The 22741-nt window shown below is 46.8% G+C and overlaps 1 long non-coding RNA gene across 1 annotated transcript in view; it reads left to right on the plus strand.

The window, feature by feature from the left end:
• Positions 1–338: 338 nt before the first annotated feature.
• LOC124555771 overlaps positions 339–22741 on the plus strand; it is a 41528-nt gene continuing 19125 nt past the window's right edge. The window contains exons 1-2 of the long non-coding RNA XR_006968584.1: positions 339–442; positions 18789–18960. This is a non-coding gene — a long non-coding RNA (uncharacterized LOC124555771). The remainder of the gene's footprint in view (positions 443–18788; positions 18961–22741) is intronic.

Here is a 22741-nt window from a genome sequence, read left to right on the forward strand (position 1 = left end):
GGATTCACTGGTGTTACTGAAACAGCGCCCACCCTGTCCCATACCTTCTGTTGCTGCGCGAGTCACCATCATACGTTTTCACTCTCACTCGCTGCCGCGTAGTTCCCACCGAGAGCAGACTCTCTCCGCACCTCTTGACTGAGGTCAGTATTGGCGAGAGGAAACACGCGGCTGACGTACGGGGCAGACTGACACGGGGCACCAGCAGCAGCAGCAGCAGCCTCGGCGCTGCAGAGGTGGGCGTATTGGTGTCGCGCGGTGACTCAGCCGTGTCCTTGGGCGCCGGGCGGATACTTAAGGCGCGGTTCGCCGCCAGCCGCCGCTGCCTGCACCATGCCGTCCGCGCTGTCGTTCTCGCTGCTGCTTCTGACGCTGGCCGCTGCCGCCGCCGCCGCTGCCGCCACCGCCGCGCCACAGCTCGACTTCCACGACGCTGTCGTTGGTACGTAGCGCCTCCAGTTGGTGTCCTTCCGCGTCTAGCCTGCTCCTTCCCCATCATTTCTGTTTTGAGAATGAAAACATGGTCCAAATAGGCAGTAGTCGGTACAATTAGCCAGTTTCAACCGTGGATCATTTTCAACGCGTGTTTTAAGCTTCACTCTGACCCACGGTTGAAATTGTCTAATTGCACGGATAATCAACAGATTACAGCATACTTGGACTGTATTTTCATTCTCAAAATACATGGTAGCTGACGCCCCCACAGAAATAAAATTTTAAAAATCATTTCTATTTGTTTACCACGAGCGCGAGGAAAAAATTTCTCTCCGTGGCACAGGGATAGCGACGATTTCACTAGAATTATCAGTTTTGTGTTACGTTGGTACATGTTGAGCAACAACGTAACACGAGTGTAAACATCATGTGGCGTAGTTTTGTTTATGTGGTTTCCTAAGACAAAAATGGTTCAAATGGCTCTGAGCACTATGGAACTTAACTTCTAAGGTCATCAGTCCCCTAGAACTTAGAACTACTTAAACCTAAGGACGTCACACATCCATGCCCGAGGCAGGGTTCGAACCTGCGACCGTAGCGGTCGCGCGGTTCCAGACTGTAGCGCCTAGAACCACTCGGCCACTCTGGCCGGCCGAGCGCGAAGTAACTACGTATATCGGAATTATGGCTCAAATACCCACGCGGGATCGATTTCTGGTGCTGATAGCTGAGAACGGTGCTTTTTTCTCCTTTAAATATGAGGTCAAGATCGTGATGTTTCCCTGTTAGTGAGAAGGCATCGCCGGCCGCTGTGGCCGAGCGGATCTAGACGCTTCAGTCTGGAACCACGCTGCTGCTACGGCCGCAGGTTCGAATCCTGCCTCGGGCATCGATGTGTGTGATATCCTTAAGTTAGGTAGGTTCAAATAGTTCTAAGTCTAGGGGACTGATGTTGAGTCCCATAGTCCTTAGAGCCATTTTTTGAGAAGGCATCATTTGAAGCGAAGGTGGCGCTCAGCTTAGGTCAAGGCGGTACGTTGGGGTCGCTACTATTTACGATATACAGGGTGGTCAGAAACAGTCTGTAAAGCTTGTAATGGTGTTGCAGGGTAGGCTATGGTGAGAAATAATTCTTAAGAAAAAAATTCGATGCATTGCGTCGTTTCCGAGTAAACAAACATTGAAGTTAGCCCAATAAGCCGTTGCGAGCACAAATTCAAGCGGCTTGCCAGATACAACTAGTGTCAGTTGTTCTCATAGCATAGATGATAGAGCGCGAGACTGCTCAGCTTTTGAGCCGGGTTCGATCCTTACTACCGTCCCATGTCCAAATTTTGTATCAGAACGCGTTTGGCGATACCGTCTCTGGCAGGCCACTTGAATTTGCGGGTGAAACGGTCCGATTGCCTAATTTCAATGCTAATTAACTCGGAAAGGGAGCAAAGTGTCGAATTCTTTCCTTAACGATTATTTCTCAGCACAACCTTCCCTGCAACACCCCTACAAACGTTTCAGACTGTTTCTGACCACCCTTTATGTGAACGACCTGGCGGGTACCGTCAGCAGTCCCCTGAGGCTGTTTCCAAACGACGCGGTTGTGTATAGGATGTCGACATGATTCGAAATTTGTTACAAAATGCCCAGAGACTTGCAGATGATCAGCGCCTGGTACATAGATTAGGAGCTATAAACAGATGCAATGTAATGCGCGTAAATAGACGAAGGAATCAGATTTCATTTGACTACGCGATCGGCAATCGGTTGCTGGAACCATTGATAAACGTCAAGTATCTGGGAATTTCTGTCCGAAACGATTTCAAAATGGTTCAAATGGCTCTGAGCACTATGGGACTTAACATGGCTCTGAGCACTATGGGACTTAACATCTATGGTCATCAGTCCCCTAGAACTTAGAACTACTTAAACCTAACTAACCTAAGGACATCACACACATCCATGCCCGAGGCAGGATTCGAACCTGCGACCGTAGCGGTCGCGCGGTTCCAGACTGTAGCGCCTAGAACCGCTCGGCCACTCCGGCCGGCTGACATTAATGAGTCACAAATTATCGCCAAGATAACTGTTTCCATTAGAGGTCATTCTGTGATAAAAGACTGCCTTCGCGTGCAGGATACACCGGCAAGGTGAAAGTGGAGGCAAAAACATCGCTGAGTGGTCTCGTCAGAACATGCTGGTTAGGAAAATAGAGAATCACTCTCTCGGAATTAGAAGTCTGAAATAGGACCAGAGGGGAACAGCCTCACGAAAACAAGAGCTTCCATAATCGATATAATCAGCATGACCCTGTAGTTTAGGTGTCATATCTGTAGATGTTCACCTGAACGCTGAAGCCTTATGGAAGGTTTTCGGTTTGTGATGAGCAGTCATTATCATCATCTTATTGCTCGCTAGCCTCGATTGGTTTATCAGTAATAACGATGATATGTGGAAATTATGATTGCCACCAAGCGCGAGGTCATCCATGATGCCATTCAGACAACTCTTGTTATGGCCAGGTGAAACCTCGGCCTTCTGGATATAATTGTGGATTCTTTGACTGCTCTGGGAGGTGGCTCATCTGAACCACAGCATATGAAATATTAGTTCACTTTATTACATGATTGATAAAAAGATTTACATAACTTGATACACTACTGGCCATTAAAATTGCTACACCAGGAAGAAATGCAGGTGATAAACGGGTACTCATTGGACAAATACAGGGTGTTTCAAAAATGACCGGTATATTTGAAACGGCAATAAAAACTAAACGAGCAGCGATAGAAATACACCGTTTGTTGCAATATGCTTGGGACAACTGTACATTTTCAGGCAGACAAACTTTCGAAATTACAGTAGTTACAATTTTCAACAACAGATGGCGCTGCAAGTGATGTGAAAGATATAGAAGACAACGCAGTCTGTGGGTGCGCCATTCTGTACGTCGTCTTTCTGCTGTAAGCGTGTGCTGTTCACAACGTGCAAGTGTGCTGTAGACAACATGGTTTATTTCTTAGAACAGAGGATTTTTCTGGTGTTGGAATTCCACCGCCTAGAACACAGTGTTGTTGCAACAAGACGAAGTTTTCAACGGAGGTTTAATGTAACCAAAGGACCGAAAAGCGATACAATAAAGGATCTGTTTGAAAAATTTCAACGGACTGGGAACGTGACGGATGAACGTGCTGGAAAGGTAGGGCGACCGCGTACGGCAACCACAGAGGGCAACGCGCAGCTAGTGCAGCAGGTGATCCAACAGCGGCCTCGGGTTTCCGTTCCCCGTGTTGCAGCTGCGGTCCAAATGACGCCAACGTCCACGTATCGTCTCATGCGCCAGAGTTTACACCTCTATCCATACAAAATTCAAACGCGGCAACCCCTCAGCGCCGCTACCATTGCTGCACGAGAGACATTCGCTAACGATATAGTGCACAGGATTGATGACGGCGATATGCATGTGGGCAGCATTTGGTTTACTGACGAAGCTTATTTTTACCTGGACAGCTTCGTCAATAAACAGAACTGGCGCATATGGGGAACCGAAAAGCCCCATGTTGCAGTCCGATCGTCCCTGCATCCTCAAAAAGTACTGGTCTGGGCCGCCATTTCTTCCAAAGGAATCATTGGCCCATTTTTCAGATCCGAAACGATTACTGCATCACGCTATCTGGACATTCTTCGTGAATTTGTGGCGGTACAAACTGCCTTAGACGACACTGCGAACACCTCGTGGTTTATGCAGGATGGTGCCCGGCCACATCGCACGGCCGACGTCTTTAATTTCCTGAATGAATATTTCGATGATCGTGTGATTGCTTTGGGCTATCCGAAACATACAGGAGGCGGCGTGGATCGGCCTCCCTATTCGCCAGACATGAACCCCTGTGACTTCTTTCTGTGGGGACACTTGAAAGACCAGGTGTACCGCCAGAATCCAGAAACAATTGAACAGCTGAAGCAGTACATCTCATCTGCATGTGAAGCCATTCCGCCAGACACGTTGTCAAAGGTTTCGGGTAATTTCATTCAGAGACTACGCCATATTATTGCTACGCATGGTGGATATGTGGAAAATATCGTACTATAGAGTTTCCCAGACCGCAGCGCCATCTGTTGTTGAAAATTGTAACTACTGTAATTTCGAAAGTTTGTCTGCCTGAAAATGTACTGTTGTCCCAAGCATATTGCAACAAACGGTGTATTTCTATCGCTGCTCGTTTAGTTTTTATTGCCGTTTCAAATATACCGGTCATTTTTGAAACACCCTGTATATTATACTAGAACTGACATATGATTAAATTTTCACGCAATTTGTGTGCATAGATCCTGAGAAATCAGTACCAAGAACAACCACCTCTGGCCGTAATAACGGCTTTGATACGCCAGGGCATTGAGTCAAACAGAGCTTGGATGGCGTGTACAGGTACAGCTGCCCATGCAGCTTCAACACGATGCCACAGTTCGTCAAGAGTAGAGACTGACGTATTGTGACGAGCCAGTTGCTCGGTCACCATTGACCAGACATTTTCAATTGGTGAGAGATCTGGAGAATGTGCTGGCCAGGGCAGCAGTCGAACATTTTCTGTATTCAGAAAGGCCCGTACAGGACCTGGGACATGCTGTCGTGCATTATCCTGCTGAAATAAAAAGGGTTTCGCAGGGATCGAATGAAGGGTAGAGCCACGGGTCGTAACACATCTGAAATGTAACGTCCACTGTACAAAGTGCCGTCAACGGAACAAGAGGTGACCGAGACGTGTAACCTATGGCATCCCATACCATCACGCCGGGTAATACGCCAGTATGGCGATGACGAATGCACGCTTCCAATGTGTGTTCACCGCGATGTCGCCAAACACGGATGCGACCTTCATGATGCTGTAAACAGAACCGGGATTCATCCGAAAAAATGACGTTTTGCCATTCGTGCACCCAGGTTCGTCGATGAGTACACCATCGCAGGCGCTCCTGTCTGTGACGCAGCGTCAAGGGTAACCGCAGCCATGGTCTCCGAGTTGATAGTCCATGCTGCTGCAAACGTCGTCGAACTGTTCGTGCAGATGGTTGTTGTATTGCAAACGTCCCCATCTGTTGACTCAGGGGTCGAGACGTGGCTGCACGACCCGTTACAGCCATGCGGATAGGATGCCTGTCATCTCGACTGCTAGTGATACGAGGCCGTTGGGATCCAGCACGGCGTTCCGTATTACCCTCCTGAACCCATATTCTGCTAACAGTCATTGGATCTCGACCAACGCGAGCAGCAATGTCGCGATACGATAAACCGCAATCGCGATAGGCTAGAATCCGACCTTTATCAAAGTCGGAAACGTGATGGTAGGCATTTCTCCTCCTTACACGAGACATCACAACAACGTTTCGCCAGGCAACGCCGATCAACTGCTGTTTGTGAATGAGAAATCGGTTGGAAACTTCCCACATGTCAGCACGTTGTAGGTGTCGCCACCGGCGCCAACCTTGCGTGAATGCTCTGAAAAGCTAATCATTTGCATACCACAGCATCTTGTTCCTGTCGGTTAAATTTCGCGTCTGTAGCACGTCATCTTCGTGGTGTAGCAATTTTAATGGGCAGTAGTGTACTATTCTTTGCCGCAGGAGTGCTTGATAATTTACGCCTGTCATTGACTACTAAAGCATCACTTGATGCACTAATCAACAAAGTATTCTCTTGAAGTACATTTCCCTCTGAGACTTGAATAACTCTTTGGTCCTACTCGATGATGAACTGCTTCAGCTGGGGCAACGAGCCGGCCGCTGTGGCCGAGCGATTCTAGGCGCTTCAGTCTGGAACCGCGTGACCGCTACCGTCGCAGGTTCGAATCCTGCCTCGGGCATGGATGTGTGTGATGTCATTAGGTTAGTTAGGTTTAAGTAGTTCTAAGTTCTAGGGGACTGATGACCTCAGATGTTAAGTCCCATAGTGCTCAGAGCCATTTGAACCATTTGGGGCCACGAACTAGGGCGGAGAACTTCCACACTCAGCTCTATATTGACCTCCGTGCGAGGGTGCTGTTGACTGAGAGACAGGACGTGTCTTCTTCAGGGACTCCCTTTTGTCGTTGCGGATTGCAGCGAGACATGGCTAATGTCTGTGGTATGAAGTGTGTTACTGACTCTGGAGTGACGCCGCGATTTTTGGACGGTACCACATTCCTCTGCACCGTAGTCGTGTAGGGCCTACGCACGTGACGGCGGCGGGTGGAGAGGGGATTACTGAATGCGGACGCAGATGATGAAGCGGGGAGGGTAGCTGCTGGTCGGTATTCACAGCGCGGCCGACCTGAAACACCGGCCGTAAAACCAGTCGAAGGGTGCATGTACGTATCCAGAAACGCAGACGCTGTGGTCGACTGGACGGTAAGAGGATCATTTGGACCAGGCTAATAACCTTCCGGGGCGGATCGTCTACGGACATCGGTTCGGGCAGCTGGGAGGAAGTCGGCGCCAGTGACGACAGCGGCTGCGGTGTCGTCGACGGCGATGGAGTACTGGAAAGTCGGAAGTCCTGTTTGGTGAAGGATCATCGGCCTTTGCCTGCTTTGTTCAAGACTGTGAAGCCTGTACCACCTCGGAAAAATTGCAACGTTGTGTTCTGACATTGTCTAATTATCAATATGAGTTGTTGTCAGGCCCACAGCCCAACATTCGAACTCTGACCTGTTGTCCTGGTTGTCGGTCGGTGCCGACACAGCATTTTGTTCGTGTGAGGAATCATGTTTTCAAATCGATTCTCAGGATTTTGAAACTCTTCAAAATTTTCCCTTCGATTTGCGGCGTATTGCCACTACCACAGCTTCTGACGCAGCTTTGCAGGTTGTTTTGCGATGTGTGTGCCATGGGTGGCTACGCTGGGCACCACAGTGGAAGGTGTCCACCGCGACTAGCGGAGAGACGGCTGCGACTGCACGTGAGGACTCAGCGACGTGCTCGTCTGTGGACAACCATTCTGCGGCAGAAGCACTGACAAACTTGTTCGAGCGGCGCAGCTGGTTTTGGTGGCGCCGCAGTAGCCCGGTAGAACCGTGCACGACATAAGATGCGCGTCCGGTTGCTCTGCTGTTTTTTTCCAAAGACTTGGTAAAACACTTCATCCTGCAGCTTTGTCCGACGTTGCGAAACAAATAATTGTTTCCGCAGCGGCAGCAGAAGATGCAACAGGGTGCGGTGCCTTCTACCGTGTAACAATTCTGCCGGCGACTTCCCGTCACGCGGGAAGGAGCGGTAGCAGGATAGAAAAATTTTCATTGCCTGTTCCCGTGTATAGAAGGAACGGAGTTTCTCCGGGTGACTTTTGAATGTCCGAACGAACCGTTCAGCCTCACCGTATGACTGTGGGTGGAAAGGAGCAGTGGTCACATAGCGCATGCCATTGGCCGTACAAAAGTATTGGAAATCAGTTGACGAGAATTGTGATCCATTATCAGAGATAATGACCTCTAGAAGACCTTCAAGACGAAAAATAGAAGCCAAATCGGATATCGTACTTGCAGTAGTGGTGGGTGTTATTGAGACAACGAAAGGAAACTTACTGTAAGCTTCTACCACTTAATAACAATCATCGTGTGTTCCAGAACGCACCGCGAAATCAATATGAATGCGTTGCCACGGACGTGGCCACTCGGAAAATGCGTTGCGGCGGAACTGACTGATTTTCCGCTCAAACTTTGCTACGAGCGGTCATGTGTTCAGTCTGGGCGTCCAAGTACAATGACAACGGGCGAGCTGCTTTGTGCGAACTACGCCCAATGGCCTTTGTGTAATAAAGACAAGACTTCCCGCTGTGGGGATCGAGGAATCACAGCACGCGCATCGTCGTTTTCTGTGTGCAACAGCAGAATTCCTGATCACGTGGAAAGCGCGTGACGATGCAAGAAGTAGCGACGCGCCCCTGGCTAGGGAATTTCTTCCAAACAGCGTAGCCACCCATGGCGCACTAATCGCAAAACGACCTGCAAAGCTGCGTCAGAAGCTGTGGTAGTGGCAATACGCCGCAAATCAAAAGGAAAGGTTTGAAGAGTTCCAAAATCCTGAGAATCGATTTGAAACGTGATTCCTCACACGAACCAAACGTTGTGTCGGCACCGACCGACAACCAAGACAACATGTCAGAGTTCTAATGTTGGGCTGTGGGCCTGACAACAACTCATATTGATAACTAGACAATGTCAGAGCTCAACTTTGCAATTTTTCCGAGGTGGTACAGGATTCACAGTCCTGAACAAAGCCGTCAAAGGCCGATGATTTGTCACCAAATAGAACTTCGGACTTTCCAATACTGGTGGAATTTCGTAACACCGTAGGTAATGGAGAGAGCCACTTTTATAGCTGACTGTAGTTACACTGCGCTTTGTTGAGCATTTTTAAGGCAGAAACAATAGGTCTCTCAGAAGAACCAATCTTATGGGAGACCACTGCCCTGATCCTATAAGCAGGTGCATTCATAGCTAACATGATAGGCTTAGCTGGATCAAAATGAATCAGACATCTACGACTTGACAATGCGTCTTTCATGTGTTGAAATGCATTCTGACATTCTTTGGACAACTCAAAACGAACATTTTTCCAGTGTAGCCGGTTAAGCGGAACAGCAATTTGCACAGCATTAGCAATAAATTTGATACAATAGGTAAACTTCCCCATGACTGTTTGGAGCTCCTTAATGTTGTGGGACACCGACAGGTCTTTAATAGCAGCCAAGTGCGAAGTAGTAGGAAGTATACCCTGAGCATTTATTACGTCACCCAAACAGTTCAGTTCTTCCTGGAAGAAGGAGCACTTTTCCTTGTTGCAGATTAAGCCACCAGCAGAAAGAACTTGAAACTAAATTTACTAAATGTTTAGCAGATCTATAACCCGTGACGACAATATCGTATAAATAGTTTGTACAAGAAGGTACTTTTGCAGTTAATTGTTCCAGGGACTGTTGACAAATTGCAAGGACTGAAGCACTTCGAAACAGAAGTCTTTGAAACTGGCACAAACCTAAGCGAGTATTTAGTACGATGTATTGCATCGACTGTTCATCCAGCGGTAATTGTACTTACGCCTCTCGGAAATCAGTTTTCGAAAAGTATTTGCCCTGTCTCAGTCTGCCCATCAATTCCTCCGGACGTAGAAGACGGAAAGAATCCACTGTTGTTTATAGGTTTACTGTTGTCTTAAAGTCCGCACACAAACGTTTCCCACCTGAAAGCTTCTGCAGAATGACCAAGGGTGATACTCATTGACTTGCAGAAACGCGTTGGAAAACCCCATTATCTTGTCATCTTTGCAATTCCTGAGCAATTGGCCAACGTATTGCGTTGGGGACAGGTCGTACGATCTTGTCACCTTTGCAGTTCCTGAGCAATTGGCCAACGTATTGCGTGGGATATAGGTCGTACGCGAAAAAATCGTGTAACGTGTGCTTAAAAGTCTTTAGCCCGTCCTATGCCTGGTGCAAATAGTTCCTTGTACTTAGTAAAAAAGGCAGAAATGTCAGCGTGAGGCACAGAAACACTGATTTGTAACACATTGTTCTCAATGCACAAACTGAACAGGTCAGATAAATGTAACCCAAAAATGTTTGCACCATACATGAGGTAAAACACACTTTGTCACACCCTGAAAAGTTACTGGCTTACTTCACACCCCAAGAATTGGAATCTCTTGTCTATAATAGGCAGAAAGAATAGAGGTAGGCTGCTGTAGTGGTGGGCTAGTGATTGTGTCATAAGTGTCTTTATTTGTCAGGAAAACATAAGCACCAGTGTGTTCTTTAAATTTTCCACTTGAAATGAACATAAAGTTTGTTTATCACCTGGTGCACTGCGGTAGGAGACTTCCACAATGCGGAAGTGCTGCTTCGGCTCGCGGCCTGAGTGAATGGCGTGGCCCGTTCTGTATGCACCCGTTGACAGCGTAGCTGAAGTCACCATGCGCTCCACTACGGTAGCTGTTGTCTTGGCCTTGCTTGCTCCCAACCACATTGACTGAATGCGCTACGACATGTAGAATCTTTCCTATCATGTTTCGAAAAGCGCTGGGGACATGATTTTCTCCATGAGTGTTGTAACACACACCGTGTGCAATGAGACTGAAAATTTTTCCTTCCACTGTTCTTACTGTTTATCTGAGCTCTATTCTTAATGACTTGAACACTGTTCTGTATATGAGACTGAGTACCTAGTGCACTACAAACAACTGAAATCCATGAAGCCTCAAAGTGAACCTCTGCTGCGTCATAAATTGTTTGAGATTGCACTATATCTAGCTAGAACTGTTTTTAAATCAAGGTTTGGCAGTTTTGAACTGCAAATGGCTCTGAGAACTATGGGACTTAACAGCTGAGGTCATCACTCCCCCCGAGCTGTTCTAGGCGCTTCAGTCTGGAACTGTGCGACCGCTACGGTCGCAGGTTCCAATCATGCGCCGGGTATGGATGTGTGTGGTGTCCTTAGGTTAGTTAGCTTTAAGTAGTTCTAAGTCCTAGGGGACTGGTGACCCTAGATGTTAAATCCAAAAGCCATTTGAACGATTTTTTTCATCAGTCCCCTATAACTTAGAACTACTTAAACCTATCAAACCTAAGGACATCACACACATCCATGCCAGAGGCAGGATTCGAACCTGCGACCGCAGCGGTCGCGCGGTTCCAGACTGAAGCGCCTAGAACCGTTCGGCCACAGCGGCCGGCTTAGAATTGAAGCAGGAATGTGTGTACCAGATACATTCTGTGTGATAGCGTCACATAACATGACTTCATTATAGTTATTTCCACATGTTCACTTACACATGCAATGCCTGGTGAAACTCCGAGTTTTTCTATCTACTGTTTGACAGACTGAGCAGGTTACTGATTCACAAGAAAAAAAATTAAACCATGCAGCTGCTACATGGATCTGACTATCAAAGTGATCATGCAGCAGTTTCACAAGACTGTCGTACTTGACTTTCTGAAGAACAGTTGCGACACATAATTTGACGTAGAGGTGATACACATTGGGACCAACGGTGGACAAAAAGTAAGCACAGCACGCCATACCTGATAGTTTGTAGGCGGCGAAGTGTACCTGTAATTGCACCATTTTGTGTGACCATTCTTTGTCTTTGCTGTGGTTTGGGAAAAATTTAGGAGCATCTACCGACGGCGGTGCTGCTTGCTTGTTCAGTAAACACGTCAATCGGCTAACAGTGAGCAGTAGGCGTTTCTGCTGCGCCCGAAGCTGTGCTGTCGGTTAGAGACATTTCCTTTGGCGGCTCAGACATGGTGAAATGTAATAGGAAGTTCACTAACACAACAGAACAAAAACAGAGCAACAGCCAGAAAAACGTGCACAACTCGCACACAGGGCAACGAAAGAAGAGCAAGTTAAGTGCCAGTTCTTGGCACCATTTGTTATGACCGTATGAAACTACAATCCTCTGGCCATAACTGTGGGTTCTTTGATTGTTTTCTGACGTGGCTCATGTGAACTACAACATATTAAATATTAGTTCACTTTATTTTGACTGATAAAAAGATTTACTTAGCTTGCCACAGGAGTGCTTGATAATTTACAACTGTCATTGACTATTCAAGCATCACTTGATGCACTACTAATTAACAAAGTCTTCTCTTGAAGTGCCATATTCGACATTTACAGAAGTAAATTTCCATCTAAGACTTGAATAAATCCTTAGTCCTACTCGATGATGTTGATTCGTTCAGCTGATGTCACAAACTGGGATGGAGTGTTTCCATCCCCGACTTTTTTATTGACCTCTGTGCAAGGGCGCTGCTGTACTGAGAGAGAGGGTGTGTCTTCTTCAGTCTGTCCCATTAGTCACTGAGGACTGCAGCGAGATATCGCTAATGACTGTGGTATCGATGTGCCGTGTGTGACCCCACGATCTTTGGACGATATCACAACTCTGAATACTCTACTGCAATTGTATCATTACTTGACGATCTCTCCCGATCGCCCCATTATCTGTCTTCACTTCTTGTGTTTCGTATTTTCCAGTTTACCGATAAACGACTGCCGTCCGTGCTGAACAACGTAACCAGTCTTTGTTACATACACTGATGAGCCAAAAAATTATGGCAACTGCCTGTCTTGAGACTGAATGCCACTTGATGACACTGTGCGCAAGTGACACTGTAAGAAAAGTATATAAATGGAGCAAAGACGAATGGTGAACAATTCTAGCGACGATACTGCCATCAAATTGGGAAATTCACTGACATTAGCGACTTTAACAAAGGGTAGTCCGCTCTTGGTAGCTGAGTGGTCAGTGCGACAGACTGTCAATCCTAAGGGCCCGGGTTCGATTCCCAGCTGGGTCGGAGATTTTCTCCGCTCAGGGACTGGGTGTTGTTTTGTGGTAATCATTATCATTTCACCCCCATCGACGCGCAAGTCTCCGAAGTGGCGTCAAATCGGAAGACTTGCACCCGGCTAACGGTCTACCCGGCGGGAGGCCCTAGCCACACGACATTTACATTTTACAAACGGTAGGTTCTTATGTCTAGGTGAAATTGGTCAACTGTTTACGTGCTATTTTGTAACCATATGTGGTGATTGTTTGAAGAACAGTGAAACCACAAATAGGAGATGGGGTGTTGGACATCACTGAACATGGAGGTTGGAGGCATCCCCACTCTGTAATGCAAGATAGGCGGAGATCTTTGGAAGACCTGATAATAGAGTGCTGTGATGGCGCAGGCACAGGTGTTTCAGACCACTGCAGCAGGCGAACCATACGTGGTCCTATGTTGACCTAACGACACCATCACTTACGGCTGCAGTGGGCATCGAGACTGAACCGTGAATCATTGGAAACGTGTCGCCTGGTGATATGAATCAAGTTTCTTGGTACACCAGGTTGACGGTCGTGTCCAGGTACACTGTCGTCCAGGCAGAAGGCAGCTCGAAACATACGCCGCGCCCTGGAAGAAAGTTGGCGGGCTTCCATGGGACCTGTCGTAGTAATCTAAGGTGCAGTCGTGGGCTAAGTGAACATTATTATGGACCACCTGCATCCATTTATGTTTGATATCTTCACTGACGGCTACGGCATCTTCCAGTAGGATAGCTGTCCACATCACAAAGCCACAATTATTCTACCGTGGTTTCAGGAGAATGATGGTGAACTCATGTTTTGGCCACCAAATTCGCCTGATCTGAACCCAATGGAACATAAGAAGGCATTCTGGAAAGTAATGCCTCCGAATTTTTAATCTGGAAACTATTAAAGTTTTTTAAATACAACAAATTCTATCTTCGATAAGGATTAATTTATTATTAACTTTATGAAGAAACTACATATTTATTCCTCATATCTACGTATTCAAAAATGGTTCAAATTGCTCTAAGCATTATGGCACTTAACATCTGAGGTCATCAGTCCCCTAGACTTAGAACTACGTAAACCTAACTAACCTAAGGACATCACACACATTCATGTCCGAGGCAGGATTCGAACCTGCGACCGTAGCAGCCGCGTGGTTCCGGACTGAAGTGCCTAGAACCGCTCGGCCACAACGCCCAGCCGTACGTATTCATTTCTCAACATAGTCACACTGGTGACGAGCACACTTCTCCCAACGAGAGACCAGTTTGTTAATACCATCACTGCACAATGTTTCTACATCTACATCTACAACCATACTCCGCAAGCCAGCTGACGGTGTGTGGCGAAGGGTACCTTGAGTACCTCTATCGGTTCTCCCTTCTATTCCAGTCTCGTACTGTTCGTGGAAAGAAGGATTGTCGGTATGCCTCTGTGTGGGCTCTAATCTCTCTGATTTTATCTTCATGGTCACTTCGCGAGATATACGTAGGAGGGAGCAATATACTGCTTGACTCTTCGGTGAAGGTATGTTCTCGAAACTTCAACAAAAGCCCGTACCGAGCTACTGAGCGTCTCTCCTGCAGAGTCTTCCATTGTCCATCATCTATCAACTCCGTAACGCTTTCGCGATTACTAAATGATCCTGTAACGAATCGCGCTGCTCTCCGTTGGATCTTCTCTATATCTTCTATCAACCCTATCTGGTACAGATCCCACACTGCTGAGCAGTATTCAAGCAGTGGGCGAACAAGCGTACTGTAACCTACTTCCTTTGTTTTCGGATTGCATTTCCTTAGGATTCTTCCAATGAATCTCAGTCTGGCGTCTGCTTTACCGACGATCAACATTATATGATCATTCCATTTTAAATCAGTCCTAATGCGTACTCCCAGATAATTTATGGTATTAACTGCTTCCAGTTGCTGACCTGCTATTTTGTAGCTAAATGATAAAGGATCTATCTTTCTGTGTATTCGCAGCACATTACACTTGTCTACATTGAGATTCAATTGCCATTCCCTGCACCATGCGTCAATTCGCTGCAGATCCTCCTGCATTTCAGTACAATTTTCAGTACAATTTTTTCAGTACAAGCATTTTTTCAGTACAATTTTCATCATCCGCAAAAAGCCTCAGTGAACTTCCGATGTCATCCACAAGGTCAATTATGTATATTGTGAATAGCAACGGTCCTACGACACTCCCCTGCGGCACACCTGAAATCACTCTTACTTCGGAAGACTTCTCTCCATTGAGAATGACATGCTGCGTTCTGTTATCTAGGAACTCTTCAATCCAATCACACAATTGGTCTGATAGTCCATATGCTCTTACTTTGTTCATGAAACGACTGTGGGGAACTGTATCGAACGCCTTGCGGAAGTCAAGAAACACGGCAACTACCTGTGAACCCGTGTCTATGGCCCTCTGAGTCTCGTGGACGAATAGCGCGAGCTGGGTTTCACACGACCGTCTTTTTCGAAACCCATGCTGATTCCGACAGAGTAGATTTCTAGTCTCCAGAAAAGTCATTATACTCGAACATAATACGTGTACCAAAATTCTACAACTGATCGACATTAGAGATATAGGTCTATAGTTCTGCACATCTGTTCGACGTCCCTACTTGAAAACGGGGATGACCTGTGCACTTTTCCAATCCTTTGGAACGCTACGCTCTTCTAGAGACCTACGGTACACCGCTGCAAGAAGGGGGCAAGTTCCTTCGCGTACTCTGTGTGTAAAATCGAATTGGTATCTCATCGGGTCCAACGGCCTTTCTTCTTTAGAGCGATTTTAATTGTTTCTCTATCCCTTTGTCGTCTATTTCGATATCTACCATTTTGTCATCTGTGCGACAATCTAGAGAAGGAACTACAGTGCAGTCTTCCTCTGTGAAACATCATTGGGAAAAGACATTTAGTATTTCGGCCTTTAGTGTGTGATCCTCTGTTTCAGTACCATTTTGGTCACAGAGTGTCTGGACATTTTGTTTTGATCCACCTACCGCTTTGACATAAGACCAAAATTTCTTAGGAATTTCTGCCAAGTCAGTACATAGAACTTTACTTTCGAATTCATTGAACACCTCTCGCATAGCCCTCCTCACACTACATTTCGCTTCGCGTAATTTTTGTTTGTCTGCAAGGCTTTGGGTATGTTTACGTTTGCTGTGAAGTTCCCTTTGCTTCCGCAGCAGTTTTCTAACTCGATGGTTGTACCACGGTGGCTCTTTTCCATCTCTTACGATCTTGCTTGGCACATACTCATCTAACGCATATTGTACGATGGTTTTGAACTTTGTCCACTGATCCTCAACACTACCTGTACTTGAGACAAAACTTTTGTGTTGAGCCGTCAGGTACTCTGAAATCTGCTTTTTGTCACTTTTGCTAAACAGGAAAATCTTCCTACCTTTTTTAATATTTCTATTTACGGCTGAAATCATCGATGCAGTAACCGCTTTATGATCGCTGATTCCCTGTTCTGCGTTATCTGTTTCAAATAGTTCGGGTCTGTTTGCCACCAGAAGGTCTAACATGTTATCGCCACGAGTCGGTTCTCTGTTTAACTGCTCAAGGTAGTTTTCAGATAAAGCACTTAAAAAAATTTCACTGGATTCTTTGTCCCTGCCACCCGTTATTAACGTTTGAGTCTCCCAGTCTATATCCGGCAAATTAAAATCTCCACCCAGAACTATAACATGGTGGGGAAACCTACTCGAAATATTTTCCAAATTATCCTTCAGGTGCTCGGCCACAACAGTTGCTGAGCCAGGGGGCCTATAGAGACATCCAATTACCATGTCTGAGCCTGCTTTAACCGTGACCTTCACCCAAATTATTTCGCATTTCGGATCTCCGTCAATTTCCTTCGATACTATTGCACTTCTTATCGTTATAAACACGCCTCCCCCTTCACTGTCCAGCCTGTCTCTGCGGTATACATTCCAATCTGAGTTTAGGATTTCATTACTGTTTACGTCTGGTTTCAGCCAACTTCCTGTCCCTAGTACTATGTGGGCATTGTGACCGTTATTAATGAGAGCAGTTCTGGGACCTTTCTGTAGACGCTCCTGCAGTTTACTATTAGCACATTAATATTGTTATTCCCTGTTGCACTTTTCCCGTCTCCTGCCATCCTGATTTAGGTTTTCCGTGATTCCCCTAAATCGCTACAGGCAAATGCCGGGATGGTTCCTTTGAAAGGGCACGGCCGATTTCCTTCCCCATCCTTCCCTCACCCGAGCTTGCGCTCCGTCTCTAATGACCTGGTTGTCGACGGGACGTTAAACACTAATCTCCTCCTCCTCCTCCTGTTGCACTTTGCCTACTCCTATCTTGCCGCGTCTCAGGAGGCGTCTTGTCTGGTCTAGCGAGGGAATTCTCTAACGTAAAAAACCCAAATGTGCACTCCACACGTACTCCGCTACCATTGTAGCCGCTTCCTGCGTGTAGTGCACGCCTGACCTATTCAGGGGGAACCCTACATTTCTCCACCCGATAGCGGAGGTGGAGAAATTTGCACCCCAGATCTCCGCAGAATCGTCTGAGCCTCTGGTTTAAGCCTTCCACTCGGCTCCAAACCAGAGGACCGCTATCGGTTCTGGGAACGATACTACAAATAGTTAGCTCAGATTCCACCCCGCGAGCGAGGCTTTCCGCCTTCACCAATTCCGCCAACCGCCTCTGCGAACTGAGGATAATCTCTGAACCCACACGGCAGGAGTCATTGGTGCCGACATGAGCAAAAATTTGCAGTCTGGTGCACCCAGTGCTCTCTATCGCCGCCGGCAGGGCCTCCTCCCACGTCTCGGATGAGACCCCCCAGCAAGCAGAGAGAGTGAACACTGGACTTCTTCCACGACCTTTCCGCTATTTCCCTAAGGGGCTCCATCACCCGCCTAACATTGGAGCTCCCAATAACTAATAAACCCCTCCCCCCGTGTGCCTGCTCGGACCTTGCTGAAGGAGCGGCCACATGTCCACTCACAGGCAGAGCGGGCGATGCCACACGGCCAGCCTCCACATGTTTGACATTGTTGACGGAGCCACGACCTCACTTATGCTTGTATAGCTTCACCTCTATCAAATGAGGTCCTCGTCGGTGTTCTTTAAGTTTGGGACACAGATGAAAATCGGACGGGGCCAAGTCGGTACTGTATGGTGAATGATCGATGACCATAAACTCGAGCTGTCGCACTGTTGCAGATGTCGCAGCGCTTGTGTGTGGACTGGTATTGTCATGCTGAAGCATAGGGCGTTCCATGTGTGGATGAACGTTTCGGATTCGTGTTTTGAGTTTTCTGAGGGATTACAGCACACTGTTTCTCCCAGACCGACACAGTTACGTTACACACCGACATGTTGCACGTTACAATTCGGAGCCCTCTAGCGGCAGAGGGTTGCAACTTGCGTCAGTGAAGAAGGAAAGTCGACCGAGTAATATGTATGACATGTAATACGTCAATCGATATCGAGAACAGAATAAAAAGTTCGATGGCATTACTTTTTAGAACGCCCTCGTTTCTGGGACTCTATCTGGTCTCTCGTTGGGAGAAATGTGTTCGTCGCCAGGGTGACTACGTTGAGAAATAAATGCATAGACATGAAGATTAAAGATGTAGAATTTTAAGAATGTTTGCTTTATTTAAAAACAAAAAAAAAATGGGAGACATTACTTTTCCGCACGCTCTCTTATAGAGACAAGACAAGTCGCTATCGGACATGTTCCCTGTTTAGCTGTATCTGATGGCACAGGGGAAACTACAGTGAGCCCGTGCGTTGAGCCGGCCGGTGTGGCCGTGCGGTTCTAGGCGCTTCAGTCTGGAACCGCGTGACCACTACGGTCGCAGGTTCGAATCCTGCCTCGGGCATGGATGTGTGTGATGTCCTTAGGTTAGTTAGGTTTAAGTAGTTCTTGGGGACTGATGACCACAGATGTTAAGTCCCATAGTGCTCAGAGCCATTTGAACCATTTGAACCGTGCGTTGAGATGTGGTGTTGTGTGTTTCGCAGTGGAGGCGGAGGCGCGCGCGGAGCCCCGGCCACAGCCGGCCGGCCGGCCTGACTGCAGCCTGGAGGCGGCGCCCGGCCGCTGCCGCGGGCTCTTCCACAGCTTCTTCTGGAACGCCACCGCCCGCCGCTGCCAGCCCTTCATCTGGAGCGGTTGCGAAGGCAACTCCAACAGGTAACGCCCCCGCTCTTCTTATCTGTAGCACTCAGTCTTTAGCATCGGTGCTCAGATCTCCATCGACAGAAATTCGGAAGTTGTTCAGTGATATTTTTCGAGAGACTCTCGGTCCCGATGGAGCGTTACGGGTAGCATTCATTTCACGCTAGGTGAGCACGCGTCATCATGAGTTTCACGAGTTGTCCTATCGACTGTTGTGTGCATTCTGTATACATCGACTGTTGTGTGCGTCTTGAATCTGCACTGTTCATTGTTCTTAGTTGATTTACAACATTAAGGCAAAATTAAATGGAACTAGATGGTTTAATATTTCCAGAAACATCCGGAATTACTTCGAACTTCAGTTTCTCAGTTTAACGTTTCTGCCAACATGAATTATGTACAATTCATTGGCTTTTATAAAGATACGAAACACTTCAATTTCTCCCTATTTCACGTTTTTATCCACATGATTTATGCACGATTAATCGGACTAGAATATACCTTGACACTTTCGTTATGGTTATGATTCCTTCATTCAGATATTCGTTATGTTCATGAAACACACAATCACATCCCACATTCTTTGGATTGCAGCTTAATAATTAATTATTTCACGTTTCTATCCACACGATTTATGCACGGTTCATCGATTTTTTTTTTTAAATTGACTAAAAGCTTTTTTTTTTACTTTCGTTATGGTTCTTTCGTTCAGACATTCATTGTGTTCCTGAAACACATAATACCATCCCAAACTGTTGGGATTCCAGCTTAATAATTAATACAACTGGGATGAGCGTAACAGATAACTCCTGTCACTTCGGTTGTACACATGCATTTATATTTAGCTTCGACGTTATCGGTGCAACCGCAAAGATCGATATACGCACTCATGTAGTGGATTTAGGTTATTTACGTCACGATGACGTAGTGTTACGTCACTATGACGAAGGGTTCTCTTCACCTAGCTTGAGATGAATGCTACCCGAGCGTTATGGGCAGGGTAGCCAGGTGTCCAGTTTTAGTCAGACATGTCCTGGTTTTTTTGCCATGTACCAGTCCAACTTGCCCGGCTTTTATTAGGCTGTCTAGCAATGAAGTAGAGAACGCACAACTAACGCCCGTTTCAAGCTAATGGCGTAAGTGCGAGGAATGAGTACACGGAGGAATAAGGAGATATAACGTAAGGTAGGTTGGTTGGTTGGTTGATTCGGGGAAGGGGACCAAACAGCGAGGCCATCGCTCCCATCGGATTAGGGGAGGACGGGGAAGGAAGTCGGCCGTGCCCTTTCAAAGGGACCATCCCGGCATTTACCTGAAGTGATTTAGGGAAATCACCGAAAACCTAAAGCAGGACGGCCGAACGCGGGCTTGGACCATTGTCAAAAATGGTTCAAATGGCTCTGAGCACTATGGGACTTAACATCTGAGGTCATCAGTCCCCTAGACTTGGAACTACTTAAACCTAACTAACCTAAGGACATCACACACATGCATGCCCGAGGCAGGATTCGAACCTGCGATCGTAGCAGTAGCGCGGTTCCGGACTAATGCGCCTAGAACCGCTCGGTTACAGAAATCCAGCGAATCGTTGTCCTCACGAATGCGAGTCCAGGTTGCAAGTGGGACAGAGTCAGGGGTTGCAGTTCAAGATCTGTCGACTGTTGCACGTCAGACTAGCTGGCGGTCGAGATGCTCGAGCTGACGGTCAACGCGTCGCAAGATATCATTTCGCGCCATCTTCAACCACAAGAATCTCAGCAGGCTGCCGTCGATTGTCACTGCGGCGCACACCCTAACATCCAAATCCTCCTGCCACCAAAAGACTGAGGTGGAGGCCTCAGAACCAAATTGTCCTCACTTCGGTTTATCTGAAAATGGCTCTTAATAACCCATTCACTCTTCGCCGTGAATAAAATTCTTCCGAGTAGGTGACCTCACTATCAATGTGTAAAGCTCTCCCCAAGCGGTTCTAGGCGCTACAGTCTGGAACCGCGCGACCGCTAAGGTCGCAGGTTCGAATCCTGCCTCGGGCATGGATGTGCGTGATGTCCTTAGGTTAGTTAGGTTTAAGTAGTTCTAAGTTCTAGGGGACCGATGACCACAGCAGTTGAGTCCCATAGTGCTCAGAGCCATTTTGTAAAGTTCTCCGACTTTTCCGACATTGCTGCAAATGGCGTTTCTCACGGTGTGTTTGCTAGTTAGTATCCGAAACGTCGGACAATTTTACACATTGGCAATGCGGTCGTACATCCAGAAGAATTTTATTGACTGTGACAAAGACTGCGGAAACTTACCCTTGCATTCATTCGTCGTGTATTTCAGGTGTCAAGCGGTGCTTTATCGTCCCCATAATTTGTCGGTTCGGCTGGCGACTCCCTGGCCTTGAGGTCATTTTCATCCATCTAAACGACCACACTCAGTCTTAAGCATCACTTGCGTAACAACTTAATTCATGCTTCGCGTCATCAGTGTAGTGATACCGAACACGTACGTAGTTGGTTCAATCCTAATGGTGGAAGATACTTTCGTCGTCAGCGGTGGACTGTGTAGAGGTGGAGAGATGGCAGCTTACAGTTCCTAATCACCAGATTATTCGCCATTATAACACATTAAATACCAGATCTTTCCGCAGTGTCTTGGAGACAGAACATGCTTTACTCTTGATGGTGATTAATTTGCCGCCGGCTGGGGTGGCCGAGCGGTTCTAGGCGCTACAGTCTGGAACCGCACGACCACTACGGTCGCAGGTTCGAATCCTGCCTCGGGCATGGATGTGTGTGATGTCCTTAGGTTAGTTATGTTTAAGTAGTTCTAAGTTCTAGGGGACTGATGACCACAGAAGTTGCGTCCCATAGTGCTCAGAGCCATTTGAACCATTTTTTTGATTAACTTGTCAGGCCATTCGGGTTATTCGCGGTAATACAGTACTCTAACGTGTATAATGTGGCAAATGTTTTTAGTTAGCTTAAGAAAAAGTGTTCTGGAAACAATATATAGCGACGCATTCAAGGACGGGTAGTTTAGATCCAGATGGCTCCACAAATTATGAGGAAAAAATCTCCCTTTCTTCCATTTCCACAATAACCAGTAACATATCTCGTGGTTTAAGTAATGACCAGCGTATTCCGAGCACTACAGATACACATTTCACTACTCATCAGGAAGAAGGCTATGACAAATAACCCCCACAAGAACAATTCTAAGAAAACAATGTGGGTGTTTTTAATCAAACAGTAGTTTCAGTTCCAATTTGAGTTAATCCCACAACCCGTTTCGATTAGCGACTGCTAATTATCAGGTTACATAAAAGTTGTACCCAAGACGATTGGCACCTGTATGAAGACCACGACCTAGTCGTTTCACCACTCTCTTCTATTTGAGAGATATCTCCAATGAGCCTGACGTCGACTTAACGTCGAGCCTGCTTTCTTTTCTTCCTTGCGTTGCAGTCAAATTCTGCCGACGAGAGGAGGTCTTACTGTGAAAATTTCTCATTATGTAGCAGCAAGCAGAAAGCGCACACTTCACAATGTACGAAAATTGCGTGGCAAGCGGCGAACACTGATTAAAAGAAATAGCCGATTTCCGTCAGTATTCATGTGTTCGGAGAGAGTAAGAATTATATTAAAAAAACTCTGTGACACGTAGTGGACTAAGATATACAAGAAAGTACTTCTGTTTGTAGAAACTCACAGATCAACAGTAAATTCCAGTAGAAGAAGGGAGGTTAGAGCTTAACGTCCCGTCTGCGCCGATGTCATTAGCGACAGAGCACTAGCTCACGTGGAAATGGATA

Source organism: Schistocerca americana, chromosome X (assembly GCF_021461395.2).
Source record: "Schistocerca americana isolate TAMUIC-IGC-003095 chromosome X, iqSchAmer2.1, whole genome shotgun sequence".
Taxonomy (NCBI): Eukaryota; Metazoa; Arthropoda; class Insecta; order Orthoptera; family Acrididae; genus Schistocerca; species Schistocerca americana.